This window comes from Fukomys damarensis, unplaced genomic scaffold (assembly GCF_012274545.1).
Source record: "Fukomys damarensis isolate Sample0158 unplaced genomic scaffold, DMR_v1.0_HiC HiC_scaffold_37, whole genome shotgun sequence".
Taxonomy (NCBI): domain Eukaryota; kingdom Metazoa; phylum Chordata; class Mammalia; order Rodentia; family Bathyergidae; genus Fukomys; species Fukomys damarensis.
The window spans coordinates 43,744,332-43,744,575 of record NW_022900949.1 but is presented as its reverse complement, the minus strand read 5'-3'; positions in this window follow the sequence as shown (position 1 = coordinate 43,744,575).

The following is a 244-nucleotide window of genomic DNA, read 5'->3' as shown; positions in this document are numbered from 1 at the left end:
ATAATAAATTGACGTTCTCTAAGCCAGAGCTGTGGTGAGCGAGAGGTCACACTAAGTCCACGAGATTCATACCCCTAGAACAAGGTTCCAGGGGCGTTCCCGATCCCCGCAAAACCTAAATTCTGGGGCGCGCCTTTGTTTCCCTACAGGTCTCTATCAAGCAAAAAGACGCTGGGCCCCAGGTCACGCCCTCAGCCTTCCCGCTCACTGGGGAAGTAGGGGTCAAGTACCCAGGCCCAAGGGC